The sequence below is a fragment of the Siphateles boraxobius genome, unplaced genomic scaffold, assembly GCF_051911475.1.
Source record: "Siphateles boraxobius isolate OS27281-9 unplaced genomic scaffold, OSU_SipBor_1 8, whole genome shotgun sequence".
Lineage (NCBI taxonomy): Eukaryota > Metazoa > Chordata > Actinopteri > Cypriniformes > Leuciscidae > Siphateles > Siphateles boraxobius.
In genome coordinates, this window is record NW_027509208.1 from 29127214 (window position 1) to 29148896 (window position 21683).

Below are 21683 nucleotides of genomic sequence, written 5' to 3' on the forward strand. Positions count from 1 at the left end.
ATCGGTTTATAGAAACTCAATCGGCATTCCATTCTGCTGCGCTTCTCCTCTAAAATGCTTTTGCGTAGTTGAATTTTGTAGGCGCTAAAGTTTACGTGACATTTTAGCGCACACATCGGAGCCAAAAGCAGAAAGGACTTCCACAATCTCTTTGAAGCCGACTGTTAAGATATGTGGAATACAAACAACAATCCATAATGTCATACTTTTTTGCAGCATAGCTATCCGTTTCATGCTTTGTAGTTCATTCGTTGAAGCTAAATTTAGAAAATCTTTTAATAGAAGTGTAGCGACAATGAGTCTTACATTAAATTAGCTCAAATTATATATAGGGAATTTAATAATTAATCATGAATGATTAATATATTGCACATTACAGTTAAATTATCGAAGCTGAAAATAGATCGATTGTATATATGAATGATCACCATAATGGGTTATGGTTCGTCATTAATATATCAATAGTCGTATTACAGATCGATTATATGAGATAACCTTAAATGGAATTAATTTAGTTATCGAACAATCTGTTTGTCCAGCAAACGGCCGTAAGATTAACTCATCAACTTCCCAATAAAAGTTATCACTTCTTATAAACTCCAAGAAATATTAATTTTCTGGCCGTGAACATTAAATTTCCTGTGTTTATAAAATTAAACTAGCCTACTCAACGTAGTAAATAATAAAGCTTTTGTAGCTAAAGGGTCGAACATTTCATTGACTTTGTAAAAATGAGCATTTTAGACAGAAAGCAATCAAGAATGTAATGGTTTTAATAATTGGAATAATAATACATTGAACTACAATTCACACGTAATATGTATGTATATACAACCAGGGCAGACAGAACGGAAGACATTACAAACACGAATTTACAATAGGATGAGAGAGGGAGAGAAAACGAGAGAGAGAGAGAAATATATATATGTAGAGAGAGAGAGATAGAGGATGAGAAAGTGAAACTAACGGTCAGGTGATCGCAGCATGGCAAAAATCACAGACAACGTAACCCTTAGAGAGGCAACAAGAAATCACATCAATCAAATCAAATCAATAACCTATACTTGCGTATGGTTCTCTTTGTGTGAGCTGAAGAACGCAGAGTCGTATGCGTGTTTGTCCTTCGGCGCTACAGGCTTGTTCTCTCGTGTCTTCCGGGGCGAGCAGACTTGCGGGAAGTTTTAAAGGTTCACCGAACGTGAAGTTACCAAGGAAATAGTTCAGAGTTCATCTCCCTCGGGAGGGAGAGGCGAAAAATGAAAATAAAACTTAGTAAAGAAAGAAAAAGAAAAGAAACGCGGTGTAAAGCTCCCTAAGGAGCCATGGGACCGGAAACCTCTCACAGGGAAAGTGCTCTCTGAGAAACTTCTGTGTCAGTCTCTTATAGAGAGGAGGGGTTCACGCCTGCTTCGCGTATGTGAACCAATCATCTTAGAGCATCTCGAGCGGGAAAAGTTCTTCTTTGTCTTGTCAGGATAATTTATGATGGTATAACATTTTGTCATTTCTATCCAGAAAGATTGTACACACAGAACAATACATTTTACTGTAATATCCTATGTATGACTTGTTTAGTCAAAACAAGACGGTCAAACAGGTACCAAGAATGGCCGGAAAGAGTAGAAGAAACATGAAGTTACATTCATATGCAGAATTACACACATTTAATGTTCACTCACATGACTATAAAGCCATAATACCGGCTACCATGACCTAGGAAAGATCAAATTCATGTTTATACATTTCTTAAGTGGTTATACTTATAGAAAATATATAATTGCAGAGTCTATTCCTCTTTCTTTATCAGAATTCAAGTGGGAGCTGTGATTCCCTTGGAATTCCTTTTGGGGGTCATAAAGTTTTATGACCTAGCAAGAGGGAGAGTTACAGAAGATGATCCTGTTAGGTAATCTTTCTTTAGAAATACACTTAAGATTTGAAGTTACAGACCAGTCTCCAATTACATCTATAGAATAAGACAAAACTAATTAGATATGCATGCATACAGGAAGGTCAGATACAATACTGTGTTATATACATTAAGGACATTCCTATCCTAAGTTGCACACAAAGGACGTTTGTGTGCGGGTATGTGTGGTGTGTGTGTGTGTGTGTGTCCTTAGGTATACTGTCCATCCGTGGTGTGCACCACGTGAGGGTTTCGAGAACAACGGGGACCTGTTTCTTGATTGCGCAATGCGTCATTAATGGTTAATCAATGACCTGCTGGCAGACATTGGGGCACCATTTCACATGATTCAAGGTTTTGTGAATTAAACATATATGTGTTCATATTTGTTCAGTAGTGAAAGGAAAACAGGATTCGGTCAGTCGCTACAGAAGTCACACAATTCAATTCAATTCAATTCAAATTTATTTGTATAGCGCTTTTCACAATACACATTGTCTCAAAGCAGCTTTACAGAAAGTGCATTTCGGAAATGTACATAGAAAATACAGTTAGTTAATCAAGTAGTAATTTATGGCATAACATATTGCCGGCTTTGAGTCGTCTCTTCACAGGCGTCGAGTCGTCTCTTCACAGGCGTTGGGGCATCTGAAGTCTCCGTGAGAGGCTGGATACAAACTGGAGCTGACGAACGCTATTTACCTCGAGACTAGCGTCCCGAGATAACAGCAGAAAGGCAGATGGGAAATAATTAGCATAGCTGATGTTCATAATGTTAATGCATTCGAACTGATTCAGCAGTAGTATTAAAGGTTAAGCATTAAGTGAATGCTTGGTTAAAGAGATGCGTCTTTAATCTAGTTTTAAACTGGGACAACGAGTCTGAGTCTCGAACAATATCAGGAAGGCTATTCCAGAGTTTAGGAGCTAAATGTGAGAACGCCCTCCCTCCTTTAGTGGACTTAGATATCCTAGGAATGACCAGAAGCCTCGAATTTAGTGATCTTAAAGAGCGCGATGGATTGTATGGCGATAGAAGGTCTGTTAAATACACAGGAGCTAAACCATTTAGGGCTTTATGGGTCAGTAGGAATACTTTGTAATTGATACGTAACTTAATAGGTAACCAGTGTAGAGATGATAAAATAGGTGTTATATGATCATATTTTCTTGATCTAGTAAGAACTCTAGCGGCTGCATTTTGCACTAACTGTAGCGTGTTTATTGAGGATGCAGGACAACCAGCTAATAAAGCATTACAGTAATCTAGTCTCGAGGTCATGAATGCATGAACTAACTTTTCTGCATCAGAAACAGATAGCATGTTACGTAGCTTAGCAATGTTTCTAAGGTGGACAAAGGCTGTTCTTGTAATATGTGACCCGTCACAGAAACCAGGGACACAAGTCGGCAGCACAACTTTCGAGCAAAATGAGAAAGAAGAGTTTTTTTTCAAAATTGGTGATTTTCAATTTTTTGGAGAATCTGTTAATTGAAATCACGAAGAAGCCTCTCCATGTTTGAGATAGCAGTATTGGTATATTTAAAAGCTTACATTTTGAGGTTGAAATCGGCTTGTTTTCGGAGATTCTAGCATGCAGTAGGGGCGTGGCGTGTCATTGTCTGTGTGTATTTCCATACTGAATAACCCGGCGCTTTTGCCCCCGCCCTCCAAGTCAACCACATGGCTACTTATTATGCTGTGCTCTGGCCAGCTCTCTCTGATATCAAAATTCAATGAAGATGGATGCCGCAAAGATTGTCGCAGACGAGATGAACCGTCTGGCAGTTACACCGAAAATGTTTTCGCCGCACTTCGTGGGCTCGGGAAACTGAACCGGAGGTATGGGCGCAGCGCGCTCGCCCTCAGTGCTTCAATACGGCGGCTCGGCTCGCTGACAGCGGTGGCTGGCTGTTTCATATGTGACGGAGAATCGAAATAGAGGATGCAGTTAAGACCTTTGCTGCTGCGATGAAGGCCTGCCGTGCGTGTTTCTGAAATGTAAGTTAAGCTTCATTTGCTCTTTAGTCGTTATTTAAGATGCTGAACCTGCTGATGATATAATGTGCTTGCGGACATTTCATTTGTGTGTGTATACGCACATAAGAAAGTGGTGTAAAGAGATTTGCAACAGTAATTTGAGGAGGTGAAATGTGATTATTTGGAAAATTGCAGAAATGACTGCTTAAAGAAAAATGCCAGCAGGCATTTGCCTCCTACATAAACTTTAATATTGTTGACATTTTGGGCACACGAGCGTTGCGTACTATTTGCGCTATATGTAGGCCTATGGCTTATTGGTCTTTGTTTGTTGTTGTTGGTTTTGCGTTATATGTATATGGCATATTGGTCTTTGTGTGTTGTTGCTGGTTTTGCGTTATACTGTATGTATATGGCATATTGGCCTTTGTGTGTTGTTGCTGGTTTTGCGTTATATGCAGGCTATATGGCATATTGGTCTTTGTGTGTTGTTGCTGGTACGTTGCAAATAGAGGGGCAGCACAATTGTTTTTCGCCTAGTGCGGCAGAAGTGCACTCATTCGAAGTGTAAAAAAAGCTGTAAAGCACATGGAGGAGCTTTACAGGGGGTATGGCTTATCTAAATGAGATGTAAATGAGCCCTATTGTCACCCCCAGCAGCAGAGACAGGTGAGAACTGCACAATCTTTAGCTCGTTTTCTCCTCTTTGAGCTTTTTTAAGTGCCTACTTTAAAATGGCCACAACTTCTCCAAATATTATCAGATTTCCACATGTTACACATCGTTGGAAAGCTTGGATATTACACTCTCAGAATCTATGAATAACTCAAAATGCCCCAGAACCGACTTGTGTCCCTAGTTTCCGTGACTGGTCACATATATGAAATATGATTTTCGAAAGTCAAGTTCCGCTCTAGTATAACACCCAGGTCTTTTACTGTAGTGGATAAAGTAACAGGACATCCTTCTATAATTTAGAAGTTGTATTGTAAGGGATTTTGTGGGTAGTTTTTTGGACCAATAAGTAGTACCTCCGTTTTATCTGAATTTAATAGCAGGACATTACACGTCATCCAGCATTTTATATCATTTAGACACTCTGTCAATTTAGATAAGTTAGTGTTTTCATCTGGTCGTGATGAGATATATAATTGAGTGTCATCAGCATAACAGTGGAAATTAATTCCATGTTTTCTTATAATATTACCAAGTGGCAGCATGTATATTGAGAATAGCAGAGGGCCTAACACCGATCCTTGCGGCACTCCATAGTCTACTGACGTTATCTTTGATTTTTCCCCATTTAAACAGACAAAATGGTAACGGTCTGATAAGTACGATCTAAACCAGCTTAATGCCTGTCCCTGAACACCAGTGTAGTTTTGTAGTCGACCCAAGAGTATTTTATGATCTATAGTGTCGAACGCAGCGCTAAGATCGAGTAGAACTAGTATTGAGATACAGCCTTGGTCAGAAGCTAAAAGTAAATCATTTGTAATTTTAACTAGCGCAGTTTCTGTGCTATGATGCGGTCTGAATCCCGACTGGAATTTTTCATAGATATCATTTTCTTGCAAGAAAGAACACAATTGAGCGGACACAACTTTTTCTAGTATTTTAGACATAAATTGATGATTTGAGATGGGTCTGTAATTTGCTAAGTTATTTGGATCTAATTGCGGTTTCTTAATGAGAGGTTTTATTACTGCCAGCTTGAATATTTTTGGAACATGACCTAAAAATAAAGATGAGTTAATAATATTAAGAAGAGGCTCTTCCACTACAGGTAACACTTCTTTCAGTAGTTTAGTGGGTATTGGATCTAATAAACATGTTGTTGGTTTAGATGCAATGATAAGTTTATTAAGCTCTTCCTGTCCTATATTTATAAAGCGGTGTAGTTGTTCTAGAGGGGCCATAATTGAGGCTGAATCATAAGACATCATAGAGGATTGTATATTTACAATTGTGTTTCGGATGCTTTCTATTTTCTCATTGAAGTAATTCATAAAATCATTACTACTATATTGTAACGCTATATTTTGCTCTGGTGATGTTTGTTTATTTGTTAGTCTAGCCACGGTGTTGAATAAAAACCTTGGATTATTTTTGTTATTTTCTATTAGTTTCCGGAGATGCTCAGCCCTGGCTGCTTTTAGAGCCTTTTTATAACGTGACATACTGTCTTTCCACGCGATTCTAAAGACCTCTAAATTAGTTTGTTTCCATTTACGCTCTAAGTTACGAGTTTCTCTCTTGATTGCATGCGTAGCATTGTTGTACCATGGTGCTTTAGTTTTCTCTCTAACCTTTTTTAATCTAATTGGTGCAACAATATCTAGTGTACTAGAGAACATGGTGCTCAAACTGCTAGTCATTTCCTCTAGTTCATCTGTTTGTTTGGGTGCACTGAGCAGCTGAGATAGATCAGGTAAGCTATTTGAGAATCTATCTATAGTGGTTGGAAGGATTGTTCTGCCTGGTCGATAACGTGGCGCAACATTACAAATTTCAGCAGTACGTATTACACAAGATACCATGTAATGATCAGTGAGATCTTCACTTTGCGGTATAATATTTATATCAGTTGGATTGGTTCCATATGATATAATTAAATCTAGTGTATGATTCAGACGATGAGTGGGACCACTGACGTTTTGCGTGACCCCAAAGGAGTTTAATAAATCTGTAAACGCAGCCCCTAACGCATCATTTGTATTATCTACGTGTATGTTAAAGTCTCCAACAATTATTGCTTTATCGACATTGACCAATAGATCTGAGAGAAAGTATGCAAACTCTTTTAGGAAGTCAGCATAGGGCCCTGGAGGTCTATATAGGGTAGCCAAGGCTAGAGATAATATGGATTTGTTTCTTACATCTAAGAGCGTAACATTTAGCACAAGTACTTCAAACGAATTAAACCTGTGACCTGTTTTCTGAGTAAGATTAAGAATATCTCTATAGATTGTTGCAACACCGCCGCCACGACCGATCAGACGGGGCTCATGCTTATAACAGTATCCTGGTGGAGTAGTCTCATTTAGACCGAAATAATCATTTGGTTTAAGCCAGGTTTCAGTAAGGCAAAGTACATCGAAACTATTATCTGTGACCATTTCATTTACAATGACCGCCTTAGGTGTGAGCGATCTAATGTTTAGAAGACCTAGCTTTAGAAATTGTTTTTGTTCACTGATATTTAGATTTTCTGGTTTAATTACAATAAGATTTTTGCTAGATCCTACACTAGATTTATTGTTTGGCCTCACTAAGCAAGGAATAGACACAGTTTCTATATAATGTTCAACACTACTTATATCATTTAAGTTGGGACAGCAAAGACTGTGATTTGGACTTTGACTTACTAGTCATATGGTGTGTAACGTCTTGGAGATGTTATCCGACAGAACAGCCGCTCCGATTCTGCTGGGGTGCAGGCCATCAGCACGGTAGAGCCTAGGTCGCTCCCAGAACAGATTCCAATTATTTACAAAGAGCAGTTTCTGTTCATCACACCATGACATTAACCATTCATTTAGAGCAAATAATCTACTGAACCTTTCTTGTCCTAGTCGGTACGTGGGAAGCGGTCCAGACACGATGATCGTTGCTTCAGGCGATGTGCTGCGAACCGTCTCGATCAGGCTTCTGTAGTCCTTCTTCAGAACCTCCGTCTGCCGCAGCCTGATGTCGTTCGTTCCCGCGTGTAGCACCACAGCACCGACGCGCTCGTCACCGTTCAGGATCTCGGGAATCTGTGCAGCGACATCAAGAACACGAGCACCAGGAAAGCAGTGAGTGCGCACCTTACGCTTACCTGAGGTAGCACGGACATGACGGACCATGGAAGTGCCGATGATCACGGCGGCGTCACGTTCCGACTCGCGAAGAGGGGAGAAGCGGTTCCGGGTGGAGATCTCGAAGACCGGGAGGGGCGGGGAGGTCCTTGGTCTGGTCCTGGCTCGTGTCTTCCGCTGTGGGATCACCCAGGGTCCATGGTGTTGCCTCGGTGCCGGAGTGAGTGAAGGCAGAGATGATCGCGTCCTCCTGGGCAGAGAAACGCACGGAGTAGACGAAGTCGGAGTCCAAAAGTTACTAACCACTGACTTGTGAGCATCGGCGCGTGATGTTTCAAGCGCTGATCGCCGATCTCGCAGCTCGGCTTGCTTCACCAGCAGAACACGGATCTGCTTCTCCACCGGCTCCAGCTCCAATCGTACTGAAAACAGCTCGAATGTGTCCTCACCTGCACTCAGAGGTAACGTTAGACACACATCCGATATGTTCGCCATTATAACAGATGAACAGTAAATTAGTAGTGATAATACCAATATCACTACTAATTTAGGACTGAAATGATGGATATAACCCGTATCCTTTCAGTGAAACGGGTGTAAAATGAGAGGGTCGATAGGCGCAAGGCCACGCGTGAAATGCTAGCGGGCTAAAGGCTAGTAGCCGAGATTCGGAAAGTTGGATCTAAGTAGCGATATCAAAGCAATCCGATTGTTTTTTATAAGGAATAGTGTCGAGGACAAGTTCACATGATATAAAAATAGAAAGTGCTTGTTTATAAATGAGTGGTAAAGAAGAAAATCAGAGATTAATGAATCAATTCAACGGAGCTCCAAACACAAACACAGACCGCACGCGCATGCGCAGAAAAAGAAAAAGTCCATTTCAGTAACACAAACATTAACAATTATTTATGTAGACATTTCAGAAACCTGACGTCATTTGAGCACTTAGAAAACATGCTATGACTGACATCGAAATGTGAAATGAACCCGTGTCAGGCCCGTTTTTTCAATAACACCTGATTTTCATATCTGCGGTCTTATCCGAGATGCAATACCACATCGCTGGAAACATTTCAAGTTTTTGCAGTGATCTGGTATTGTATCTTGGATGAGACAATGTTTTCTTTATACAAAGGATGCTGTGATACGGGCCCCAAGACGAGGAGAGGTTTAAGCTGCCACAAAACACAACCACAAGAGAGACGGGAGCCGGGTTAACAGAAATGATCTTTTATTTAGCCAAGAACTTAGGAATTTAAACTGGTACTTAGGTTCCTCCCGGGCTTATGTATCAACAAACCGGGCTTTGTTCCACACATCTGTTACAACGCTAGGCCACCTTAAGAACGCAAAATAGAACTGAAGAAGGGCAACATCATTAAAGAAGATTTTGCAAGTCTAACTCTGTCTTCTTACTCTTCAGCTGGTTTCTCTCTTGGCCAACATGTGCTTCAGCACCTCATACTGAAGGATTCTGTCCTTCAAACCATCTAACCTTGAGTGTAGCAGAGTTCTCAATTTTATGGTGACCTCCATTAGGCCATCATTGCCTACAGCTGTGGGTGGTTCCAAGTTTGGAGTGTGAGTAGGTTGAAATTTTCATGATTCATGTCTTCTCCTAGCCGTGAGCTTTTCCATTGGTCCTGGGCTCCTCTTTCCAATATTGAACTGTCACAAAGCGTTCCAGAAAAGCTTCTAAAACAATCCACTTTCTCAAAAGGCACAAATGTCAAACAACGCTCAGATCATACCCCTTTCTTCAACATCGCCAACAGCAACACAGAAACTTCATCAACGACACAGAGCTGACGTCCAACGAAAAAGTCAAAAACCTACCAACAATTGCTAACTTAGGCATTTCAGAAACTTGACGTTGATTGCATTCTTAAAAAACTTGCGATGGCTGACCTCGAACTGGGGACATATCCAAAGCTCTCTTTACTCTAAAACCCACTTTTTGCAACTGCTGTCTTAGACAACACACAGTTCTGCATTTCAACAAAGTTTGCTGCATAGGACCTACAGATGCAAAAACAAAACAATTCCAAAATGAGACTTAAATACCAAACACAACTCAGAACATACTCCTTTCTTCAATATTGCAAAAAGCAATGCAGAACACTCATCAACGACAGAGCTCATAACCAAAGCCACTACTCTGCGCTCAATTCATGCTCAGAAACGAGCATCATGACTCTTCTCCACAGGCTGGGAGACAAGCACTTTCGGAACACATTTCCAAACAAGGAACTACAGAAATGATCCCTGAAAATATACTCTTAACAGTTTATAGAAACTCCAGTGGCATTCCATTCTGCTGCGCTTCTCTTCTAAAATGGTTTTGCGTAGTTGAATTTTGTAGGTGCTAAAGTTTACGTGACATTTTAGCAGACACATCGAGGCCAAAAGCAGAAAGGACTTCCACAATCTCTTTGAAGCCTACTGTTAAGATATGTGAAATACAAACAACAATGCATAATGTCTTACTTTTTTGCAGCATAGCTACCCGTTTCATGCTTTGTAGTTCATTCGTTGAAGCCAAATTTAGAAAACCTTTAATAGAAGTCACACACACATTAACAATTCTTTATGTAGACATTTAACTCTTCTTACTCTTCAGCTGGTTTCTCTCTTGGCCAACGTGTGCTTCAGCACCTCATACTGAAGAATTCTGTCCTTCGAACCATCTAACCTTGAGTGTAGCAGAGTTCTCAATTTTATGGTGACCTCCATTAGGCCATCATTGCCTACAGCTGTGGGTGGTTCCAAGTTTGGAGTGTGAGTGTGGAAATGTTCATGATTGATGTCTTTTCCTAGCCTAGAGCTTCTCCATTGGTCCTGGGCTCCTGTTTCCAATATTTGACTGCCACAAAGCGTTCCAGAAAAGCTTCTAAAACAATCCACTTTCTCAAAAGGCACAAATGTCAAACAACGCTCAGATCATACCCCTTTCTTCAACATCGACAACAGCAACACAGAAACTTCATCAACGACACAGAGCTGACGTCCAACGAAAAAGTCAAAAACCTACCAACAATTGCTAACTTAGGCATTTCAGAAACTTGACGTTGATTGCATTCTTAGAAAACTTGCGATGGCTGACCTCGAACTGGGGACATATCCAAAGCTCTCTTTACTCTAAAACCCACTATTTACAACTGCTGTCTTAGACAACAGACAGTTCTGCATTTCAACAAAGTTTACTGCATAGGACCTACAGATGCAAAAACAAAACAATTCCAAAATGAAACTTAAATACCAAACACCACTCAAAACATACTCCTTTCTTCAATATTGCAAAAAGTAATACAGAACACTCATCAACGACACAGAGCTCACAACCAAAGTCACTGCTCTGTGCCCAATTCATGCTCAGAAACGAGCATCATGGCTCTTCATCGTGGGTTGGGAGACAAGCACTTTCGAAACACATTTCCAAGCAAAGAACTATAGAAATTATCCCTGAAAAAATAGTCTTAACAGTTTATAGAAACTCAATCGGCATTCCATTGTGCTGCGCTTCTCCTCTAAAATGGTTTTGCATAGTTGAGTTTTGTAGGCTCTAAAGTTTACGTGACATTTTAGCGGACACATCGAGGCCAAAAGCAGAAGGGACTTCCACCATCTCTTTGAAGTCTACTGTTAAGATATGTGGACTACAAACAACAATCCATAATGTCTTACTTTTTTGCAGCATAGCTACCCGTTTCATGCTTTGTAATTCATTCGTTGAAGCCAAATTTAGAAAATCTTTTAATAGAAGTCACACACACACATTAACAATTCTTTATGTAGACATTTCAGAAACCTGACGTCATTTGAGCACTTAGAAAACATGCTATGACTGACATTGAAATGTGAAATGAACCTGTGTCAGGCCCGTTTTTTCAATAACACCTGATTTTCATATCTGCTGTCTTATCCGAGATGCAATACCACATCGCTGGAAACATTTCAAGTTTTTGCAGTGATATTGTATGGTATCTTGTAGGGATGAGCGAGTACAGCATTATCTGTATCTGTATCTGTATCTGTTAACCATATGAATTATCTGTATCTGTATCTGTACTCGGACTGGGCGGGACCTAACCCGAAAGTGGGCGGGATTTAACCAGGAAGTGGGTCGGGTTGTCTTGAAATGGGCGGGGCTTTAACCGGTATGGTATTTTAAGCATGCAATTGATATGGGTTGTTCTGAAATTGTTATTTATTGCTGATTAGAAAACTATTTACTCATTATTCTGTATCACTGATCATGAGAGGGGGGGGGGGTGTTTGTGTTTTTGTGAGTGTAGCAGCTTAATTTGTAATATTATTTATAACACAACTACCTTTATTTTATTTATAAAATACAGCAAGAAAGTGTCACTCAGTGCGTGAAGTAAAAAAAAACTGGTTAGAGCCAGCAGACGGTTTAAAAAAAAAAACTCAGGTGACGGGCAGAGAGAGAGAGAGTGTGTGTGTGTGTTGCTAGCTAATTCATTTGTAATATAGTTTTATACCACTACTTCCTTTATTTTTTTTAATGAAATCCAGCAAAAAGTGTCAGACACTCAGTGCATGAAGTAAAACAAACGGTTTAAAAAAAAAAAAATAACTCTGACTGGCAGAGACGCAACGCGAGTCACATTCTACCAAGCACCACGTCTGAACAAACCCCACGTTTACCAGAACTCTACTGGTTAATAAGTAAGTGTACTACAAACCGAAATAAAACACAAACCTGAAGCTGAAGAAACCCTAAACGTTAACAGAAAAAAGACCCGCGAACCTGAGTGACTGAGGGAGAGACAGAGGGAGAGAGTGTTCTGTGTGTGAGTAAGCAGAGCGGGACACAGCAGCACAATAAATCAAATCTGTATGCGTGTAGGGGAGGGGCGTTGTGACTAGTCTATCACAGAACGCAGACACAGTCAGCTACCCAATGAGGATTTTTATTCAATCCGAGCACAGATATTGACTCGTATTACTCGTATTATACTCGTACTCGGCAAAAGTGCTTTATCCGTACCGGATACTCGTTTCAGCCGAGTATCCGGCTCAACTCTAGTATCTTGGATGAGACAACGTTTGCTTTATACAAAGGATAATTTGACTCGGGCCCCAAGAGGAGGAGAGGTTTAAGCTGCCACAAAACACAACCACAAGAGAGACGGGAGCCGGGTTAACAGAAATGATCTTCTATTTAGCCAAGAACCTAGGAATTTAAACTGGCACTTAGGTTCCTTCCGGGCTGTGGTATCAACAAACCGGGCTTTGTTCCACACATCTGTTACAACGCTAGGCCACCTTAAAAGGGGAAGACAGAACTGAAGAAAGGCAACATCATTAAAGAAGATTTTGCAAGTCTAACTCTGTCTTCTTACTCTTCAGCTGGTTTCTCTCTTGGCCAACATGTGCTTCAGCACCTCATACTGAAGGATTCTGTCCTTCAAACCATCTAACCTTGAGTGTAGCAGAGTTCTCAATTTTATGGTGACCTCCATTAGGCCATCATTGCCTACAGCTGTGGGTGGTTCCAAGTTTGGAGTGTGAGTAGGTGGAAATGTTCATGATTGATGTCTTTTCCTAGCCGTGAGCTTCTCCATTGGTCCTGGGCTCCTCTTTCCAATATTGGACTGCCACAAAGCGTTCCAGAAAAGCTTCTAAAACAATCCACTTTCTCAAAAGGCACAAACGTCAAACAACGCTCAGATCATACCCCTTTCTTCCACATCGACAACAGCAACACAGAAACTTCATCAACGACACAGAGCTGACGTCCAACGAAAAAGTCAAAAACCTACCAACAATAGCTAAATTAGGCATTTCAGAAACTTGACGTTGATTTCATTTTTAGAAAACTTGCAATGGCTGACCTCAAACTGGGCACGTATCCAAAGCACTCTTTACTCTAAAACCCACTTTTTGCAACTGCTGTCATAGACAACACACAGATCCGCATTTCAACAAAGTTTGCTGCATAGTACCTACAGATGCAAAAACAAAACAATTCCAAAATGAGACTTAAATACCAAACACCACTCAGAACATACTCCTTTCTTCAATATTGCAAAAAGCAAAAAAGAACGCTCATCAACAACACAGAGCTCACAACCAAAGTCACTGCTCTGTGCCCAATTCATGCTCAGAAAGGAGTATCATGACTCTTCATCATGGGTTGGGAGACAAGCACTTTCGAAACACATTTCCAAGCAAAGAACTATAGAAATGATTCCTGAAAATATAGTCTTATCGGTTTATAGAAACTCAATCGGCATTCCATTCTGCTGCGCTTCTCCTCTAAAATGGTTTTGCGTAGTTGAATTTTGTAGGCGCTAAAGTTTACGTGACATTTTAGCGCACACATCAGAGCCAAAAGCAGAAAGGACTTCCACAATCTCTTTGAAGCCGACTGTTAAGATATGTGGAATACAAACAACAATCCATAATGTCATACTTTTTTGCAGCATAGCTACCCGTTTCATGCTTTGTAGTTCATTCGTTGAAGCTAAATTTAGAAAATCTTTTAATAGAAGTCACACACACATTAACAATTCTTTATGTAGACATTTCAGAAACCTGACGTCATTTGAGCACTTAGAAAACATACTATGACTGACATTGAAATGTGAAATGAACCTGTGTCAGGCCCGTTTTTTCAATAACACCTGATTTTCATATCTGCTGTCTTATCCGAGATGCAATACCACATCGCTGGAAACATTTCAAGTTTTTGCAGTGATGTGGTATGGTATCTTGGATGAGACAACGTTTGCTTTATACAAAGGATGCTGTGACACGGGCGTGTGTGTGCGAATGTGTGCGCGTGTGCCTCACAAAGCGCATTTTTTTACAGTATGGGTTCAATCTTCAGCTGGCTGGCAGGAGCCGCCACTGGCATGTCACACGACCTGTCAGTGGCTGGCTGGCAGCTGCCATTCTGAGCCTGGAATGTCACGTGATCTGTCAGTGGCTGGCTGGCAGCTGCAAGTCTGATTCTAGCATGTCACGTGACCTGTCAGTGGCTGGCTAGTTGCCTTGCAGTCTGCCTTTGGCAAGTTTCAGAAACCATTGATTTTTGACAGTTTTTTTTTGTTTTCTGTTCCTCCCTTTCTAGCTCATTTATTATGCATCTGTTGATATGATTATGTTCTTTAGTATGATTGATGTTTTGGGGACTGTTGTTATCCCAATATAACCAGTCAAATGGCCGTGATCAGACTGGAATCTTACAGAGCTTGCTGGACGCTCATCCAGTCAGCCGCGGTGCTGGAGCTGATACTGCGAGTATAACACGTTGCCTGACACTCTCGCTACAAGGAAATAAATTGTTTTCTTATTATGAATATAATGTCATGCCTTTATTCTTGTGTATGATTGATGTTTTGGGGACTGTTATCCCTATTAAACCAGTAAAATGTGCCATGATCAGACTGGCAGCTTACTGACGCTTTGCTCGAGTCGCTCGAGGCTCATGAGTCAGCCGCGGCTGATCAGCGAGTATAACGCGTTGCCTGACAATTGCTGCAAGGAAATAATTTGTTTTCTTATTATGAATATAATCTGAAGCATTTATTATTTTGTATGATTGGTGTTTTGGGAACTGTTATCCCTATTAAACCAGTAAAATGTGCCATGATCAGACTGGCAGCTTACTGACGCTTTGTTGGACGCATGGAGTCAGCCGCGGCTTAATTGGGATAACAGTCCCCAAAACATAAATTCTAATAATAGATGCATGAGATTATTCTTAATAAGAAAACAATTAATTTCCGTGCAGCGATAGTGTCAGGCAACGCATTATACTCGCTGATCAGCCGCGGCTGACTCATGAGCCTCGAGCACTCGAGCAAAGCGTCAGTAGCTGCCAGTCTGATCATGGCACATTTGACTGATTTAACAGGGATAACAGTCCCCAAAACATCAATTATACTAAAGAATAGATGCATGCAATTATATGCTTAATAAGAAAACAGTTAATTTACGTGCAGCAAGAGTGTCAGCCAATGCGTTATACTCGCTGATCAGCCGCGGCTGACTCATGACGGTACTGATCCACTTGTCCGTGCGACACTCCAGTCGTGCCGCACTCTGCTTTACGGTACTGATCCAATTGTCCGTGCGACACTTCAGTCGCGCCGCACTCCGCTTTATTCCTATGGGTGACGTCACGCGACTCTAACGCGCCCGCAAGCATTCCGGGCAGGCGGCGCTTCATTTGGAAAAATGCTGCGCGTCAAAAAGCTGGCTGATGCCCATCTTTATGCAAATGAATCCGTCAAACGCGACGCGTCTATCCAATAGAAGTAGTCTCTCGAGGGGCCTTTGTTCTAGACTGGCCGCTGGGTCAAAACCACGCCCATGGCGGTAAACTTGAGGAACGCCCATCAACTTACAAATGTGGAGAGGCGTGCGACACCACGCTTCAGTCGTGTCTCAAAAGTGGATCAGTACCGTCATTCCTATGGGTGACGTCACACGACTTTAAACCGCCTGCAAAGCATTCCGGGAAGGCGGCGCTTCATTTGGAAAAATGCTGCACGTCAAAAAGCTGGCCGATGCCCACCATTATGCAAATTAATCCGTCAAATGCGACGCGTCTATCCAATAGAAGTAGTCTCTCGAGGGGCCTTTGTTCTAGACTGGCCGCTGGGTCAAAACCACGCCCATAGCGGTAAACTTGAGGAACGCCCATCAACTTACAAATGTGGAGAGGCGTGCGACACCACGCTTCAGTCATGTCGCAAAAGTGGATCAGTACCCTGAGCCTCGGGCGACTCGAGCAAAGCGTCAGTAGCTGCCAGTCTGATCATGGCACATTTGACTGGTTTAATAGGGATAACAATCCCCAAAACATCAATTATACAAAAGAATAGATGCATGACATTATATGCTTGATAAGAAAACTATTAATTTCCGTGCAGCGAGAGTGTCAGGCAACGCGCTATACTTGCTGATCAGCCGCCGCTGACTCATGAGCCTCGAGCGACTCATGCATAGCGTCAGTAGCTGCCAGTATGATCATGGCACATTTGACTGGTTTAATAGGGATAACAGTCCCCAAAACATCAATTATACTAAAGAATAGATGCATGACATTATATGCTTAATAAGAAAACAATTAATTTCCGTGCAGCAAGAGTGTCAGGCAACGCGTTACACTCACTGATCAGCCGCGGCTGACTCATGAGCCTCGAGCGACTCGAGCAAGGCGTCAGTAGCTGCCAGTCTGATCATGGCACATTAGACTTCTTTAATAGGGATAACAGTCCCCGAAACATCAATTATACTAAAGAATAGATGCATGACATGATATGCTTAATAAGAAAACAATTAATTTCCGTGCAGCCAGAGTGTCAGGCAACGCGTTATACTCGCTGATCAGCCACGCTGACTCATGAGCGTTGAGCAAAGCGTCAGTAAGCTGCCAGTCTGATCATGGCCATTTGACTGGTTTAATTGGGATAACAGTCCCCAAAACATAAATCATACTTAAGAACATAATCATATTAACAGTTGCATAATAAATAAGCTAGAAAGGGAGGAACACAAAAAACAAAAACTGCTAAAAACCAATGGATTTGAAACTTGGCAAAGGCAGACTGCCAGGCAACTAGCCAGCCACTGACAGGTCATGTGACATGCTAGAATCAGACTGGCAGCTGCCAGCCAGCCAGTGACAGGTCATGTGACATGCCAGTGGCGGCTCCTGCCAGCCAGGTGAAGATTGAACCCCCACTCTTTCTATGAGTATGCACATTTTGTGCTTCTGTTTACATTTCTTTTATAACTTGAATGTATAGGAAGAAAGAAATATACTTTCTATTACAGTTACATGCACTTTAGAGGTGTTAATAAAGCACCTGTTTGTTAGAGTTGTGGTTTGTATTCAACACATGTACTATATTGTACAGTTTGTTCTGCTAAATAAACCACGACAGGAAACATGCTGGGTTCAATTTGTTATTAAACATTGGTAATACTACACACATTTTTTTAAAATATAGGCTACTCAGGTACTTAATTTATTTGTGTATTTACTGATTATTGAATCGATATCGAAGCTAATAAATCAATATCTAATCGAAATCGAATCGAAGCCTCAAGAATCGAAATCAAATCGAATTGTGAAATTCCTAACAATACCCAGCCCTAAACATATCCAAAGCTCTCTTTACTATAAAACTCACTTTTTGCAACTGTTGTCTTAACATATCCATATCCAAAAGGATATGGATATGGATATGCACCCATATTGCCTACAGCTGTGGGTGGTTCCAAGTTTGGACTGTGAGTAGGTGGAAATGTTCATGATTGATGTCTTTTCCTAGCCTTGAGCTGCTCCATTGGTCCTGGGCTCCTCTTTCCAATATTGGATTGCCAGAAAGCGTTCCAGAAAAGCTTCTAAAACAATCCACTTTCTCAAAAGGCACAAATGTCAAACAACACTCAGATCATACCCCTTTCTTCAACATCAACAACAGCAACACAGAAACTTCATCAACGACACAGAGCTGACGTCCAACGAAAAAGTCAAAAACCTACCAACAATTGCTGAATTAGGCATTTCAGAAACTTGACGTTGATTGCATTTTTAGAAAACTTGCAATGGCTGACCTCGAACTGGGCACGTATCCAAAGCACTCTTTACTCTAAAACCCACTTTTTGCAACTGCTGTCATAGACAACACACAGTTCCGCATTTCAACAAAGTTTGCTGCATAGGACGTACAGATGCAAAAACAAAACAATTCCAAAATGAGACTTAAATACCAAACACCACTCAGAACATACTCCTTTCTTCCTCGCGGCCTCTTGTCACCAAGGTCAGATAAATCCCATCACATAGCGGCTCTTTCACCTAGATATCATCATATAGAGACTGTGTCTGTTCCCCAAATTTGGAAATCCAAAAAACGTCCAAACCGATCTAAGGTTAAAAATGTAATTGATATTCAACAAATAAAAAATAGATATAATACAGATGAGCAAACGATAAAGCTTTGGTTGCTGAATATTCGATCCCTTACTTCAAAAGCGCTCATAGTTAATGATATGATTTCAGATTATAACCTAGATGTGCTGTGTATTACAGAAACCTGGCTAAAACCAGACAATTACATTACTTTAAATGAGTCCACCCCTCATGATTACTGTTATAAACATGAACCTCGCCTGAAAGGCAAAGGGGGAGGTGTTCCTGTAATTTATAGTAATATTTTCAAAACCACTAAAAAATCTAGTTTAAAATATATTTCTTTTGAAGTTTTGGTGCTTAATGTAAAAATATATAATGTAAACGATACATCAAGTTTGAGAATTCTGCTGGCAACTGTATACAGGCCACCAGGGCACCATAAAGATTTTATCAAAGAATTTGCTGACTTTCTATCAGAATTAGTATTGACTGCAGATAAAGTCCTAATTATTGGTGATTTTAATATACATGTAGATAATGGAAAAGATGGATTGGGATTGGCTTTTAAAGACATTCTTAACTCTATTGGAGTTAGACAACACGTGTCAGGACCTATTCATTGTCGTAATCATACTCTAGATCTAATATTATCACATGGAATCAATGTTGATGCTGTTGAAATTCTGCAGCAGAGCGACGACATCTCAGATCATTATCTAGTCTCATGTAAATTATATTTAGCCAAGGCTGCAAAGCCAACTCCGTGTTACAAGTATGTTAGACCTATCACTTCTGCCACTAAAGATTGCTTTATCAATAATCTTCCTAATCAGTTTCATCGTCTCAGCATCCCAGATAGCTTAGAAGAACTTGATATTGCAACAGAAACTTTTAACTCTCTCCTTTCCAGCACTTTAGATACAGTTGCTCCGTTGCGCTTAAAGAAGATTAAAGAAAATAGTCCAACACCGTGGTACAACGAGCACACCCGGGCTCAAACCGTGTTGGGGACAAATGTGGGCAAAATAATTTTGATTTATTTTTTAAAAATACTTCCCTTGATCTAAACGGTACAAGACTTGGTGACTTTTCCTAAGTTTGCCACCTGAACACACAAACAAAAAAATGACTCGATTCTACAACGTTAAGTGGGTGAGAAAAAAAACTCCATCTTGTGTTCGTGGACAAAAATGGGCACCCATAGGAATGAATGGGAAAAAACTGTAATTCAGAGCATTCTTGTTGTTTTTTTGTCAAAAAAAATCAATAGATCCAATACAATTTATATCTAACATACACACACATAAAGGGCTGATCCTGTACAACATTCTCAACATGGCAAAAACTCACACTCATACACACACACAAACAATGCATTCAATGAGCCGACAGAGCTGGGGTTTTTTTTTTCCAAATAAAAACTCACACATACAAAAATTATCCAATCAATGATGACAACCAATGGAATGATCTAATCAACCACCTGGCTCATCACACTCTCTCTCTCTCTCTCTCTCTCTCTCTCTCTCTCTCTCTCTCTCTCTCTCTCTCTCTCTCACACACACACACACACACACACAAACAATGCATTCAATGAACCTATGACAGAGCTGGGCTTTTTTTTTTTTTCAAATAAAAACTCACTCACACATACAAAAACAAAGAATTGAATGAGCCAATGTCTGACCATGTTTTTTGGTGTGAAACAATCATCCAATCATCCAATCGTCCAGTCATCCACCTGGCTCATCAGACTCTCTCTCACACGCACACACGCAGGCACACTTCAGAGTCAGATCAAAGTGCTACTGCAAGGTTTGTTGATACTTCGAAACAAAACGTTTCTGCAGCATATGCTACCTAAACCTCCAGTGGCAGTTATTTTATCAGTTCACTCGGAAGCAGCACAATGAGTAAGAGGTATAGTGCAGCAGAGACCCTGGATATTCTACTGGAATCCAGTGGGGAGGAAGGAGGCCTGCCAGACTGTGGTTTGGAGTCATCAGGTGATCAAGGATCTGAAACAGATAGTCAGACAGAGTTTGACCAGGATTATGAGGACACCGATGGGTAAGACTCTGAGGAAGACGATCCTGGTGTAGTAACTTATGAATCTAAAAATGGAGAAATCGTGTGGACTGCTAATGCACCTACCCAAACACCAGGGAGAGCACCTGCAGAGCACGTGATGAAGATGACCCCTGGGCCAACCAGATATGCCTGTTCGCGTGTGGACAACATAAGGTCAGCTTTTGAGCTTTTTTTTCCTGAGGAAACTCAAAAGACACTGATTGACATGACAAATTTAGAGGGGAAAAGAGTGTATAGGGAGTCATGGAAAGAGGTGGACTGGGTGGACTTACAGGCCTACATTGGTCTGCTATTGCTGGCCAGTGTTTATCGTTCTCACAACGAGGCCACACTGAGCTTGTGGAATGCAGACACAGGGAGAGCCATTTTTCGTGCTACAATGTCTCTGCAAGCCTTTGAAATCATGACAAGGGTCATCCGGTTTGACAACCGAGACACAAGACCTGCCCGTTGGAGAGATGACAAACTGGCTGCGATACGGAAAATCTGGGACAAATGGGTCGAACATCTGCCTCTAATGTACAACCCAGGCCGAGAAGTCCCAGTAGATGAATGCCTAGTACCTTTCAGAGGACGCTGTCGCTTCAAGCAGTACATGCCAAGCAAACCAGCTAGATACGGAATCAAAATCACCGATATAAAGTTGGTTTGACGTTGGAAGTTTGACATTTGTCAGAGATTCAGCTCCGAAACACTTCAATACATCAATAACGATTTGGCATAAGAACAAAAAACAGGTTGTGTTCGAACTGTTTTAAAACGTAGACGAGAACACGCAGTGTAGTTTATGTGTTTTAATCGGCTTTACTGTATCACAACAACCTATACATTTTGTAATGTAAAACAGCAGATAGGGACCGTCTACAAAGTACAAAACGAAGAGGAAAAACGCTCAATTGTTCCATCCATATATGCTTTAAAAATAAATAAAGTGTTCTAACTCAAGTTCAAAGGGTGTGTGTTGTTACTGGATTCTACAAGAACATTTTGATGTTGTCT

General features: G+C 40.9%; 3 non-coding genes across 3 annotated transcripts; all 3 read right to left on the reverse strand.

Moving 5' to 3' along the window:
* Positions 1–9762: 9762 nt before the first annotated feature.
* LOC143730023 (small nucleolar RNA U3) lies at positions 9763–9974 on the reverse strand. The gene has a single exon (XR_013200261.1). It is a non-coding gene; the product is annotated as a small nucleolar RNA U3 (small nucleolar RNA).
* Positions 9975–10957: 983 nt separating this feature from the next.
* Positions 10958–11171, reverse strand: LOC143729980 (small nucleolar RNA U3). The gene has a single exon (XR_013200224.1). It is a non-coding gene; the product is annotated as a small nucleolar RNA U3 (small nucleolar RNA).
* Positions 11172–13712: 2541 nt separating this feature from the next.
* Positions 13713–13926, reverse strand: LOC143729916 (small nucleolar RNA U3). Its single transcript, XR_013200167.1, has one exon. It is a non-coding gene; the product is annotated as a small nucleolar RNA U3 (small nucleolar RNA).
* Positions 13927–21683: the final 7757 nt, after the last annotated feature.